We start from the raw sequence: 1,190 nt of genomic DNA, 5'->3' as shown, positions 1-1,190 counted from the left end.
TATTATTAGAGATGTTCTCAATGCATGGTGGGATGCGTACAACCAACAAATTTATGCATATCCGAATTCCTATTGGGGAGTGCTATATGGGGCAGTGTACAACAAAGAAATATATATAATAAAGAGGAAAGAGAGGAGGCAAGGGTCGTCTCACCATATTGCTTTTCTCAGTCGTTACACGAGTGAGTTTTCTATTTTGAAATTACTAAAATGTTCATTTTTGTCAATAAATTACGGCCTTTACGGTTCTAATATAAATGTTTATTATTTTCTACTATCAATGTTTAATTGGTTTTGATTTACTCTTTCTCTCTCTCACACTCCACTCAACCTATTTAAATCTCTTAAGATCTTTCTTAAATACACGCTCTCTTTCTTATACACACTCCCTAAAAATTAACGTATGTTCAATTGCTATAATTAATCCAAGATTTAATCTATCCAAACCTTTCTTCCCTAAACACACTTTCTCTCTCTTGCACACACTCTCCTTAAAAAGTAATGTATGTTCAATTGCTCTAATTAACCCAAGATTTAATATTTTTAAACTTTACTTCCCTTTGACCTCTTTCATCATCCCTATTATTTTTGAGCTCTCTCTAATCACCATGAAGAATGGAGATTGCACTAAGTGACGATGGTAAGTCCATTTCCTTAGCCATTTTGTATTTAAAATGGTGTTGTAGGCATTATTTGATTTGATTTATGCATGCTATATTGTTATTTCATTTTATATGGTGCCCTTTCTATATATAAAAAAAAGGAAACTAAATCTTGGTTTCGGAACTTCCGAAACTTATGAACTTATTACTTCCTTTATGGTAGAACTTCCAAAACATATAAACTTGAATTCAAAAAGCATTGTTTCAGCTATATAGTTTCGGAATCATGTACATATACAATATTCCTAAGATGTCTTCAAATGTTTAGGGAGATCGACTTTGTTGAATCTATAGGTAGAGAGCCATAATTTCTGCAGTTTTGGCTGATGTATATTGTGTTTTTTGTTTGAATCTATAGTTTCTCCCATGTAATTTGAGGTTTTTTGTTTTTATTCCTTCACTTATATTTACATATCAAAATAAATAGTAATGTTCCTATGGATCACTTATTTCTGCAATCCTTTTTTATTTTTTTGCACTTTCCTTTTTCACAAGATAATCTTCCATGGTAAATTAGATTGATTCCTA

Source organism: Nelumbo nucifera, chromosome 1 (genome assembly GCF_055504915.1).
Source record: "Nelumbo nucifera cultivar China Antique chromosome 1, China Antique-T2T, whole genome shotgun sequence".
Classification (NCBI taxonomy): domain Eukaryota; kingdom Viridiplantae; phylum Streptophyta; class Magnoliopsida; order Proteales; family Nelumbonaceae; genus Nelumbo; species Nelumbo nucifera.
This window is presented reverse-complemented; position numbering follows the sequence as displayed.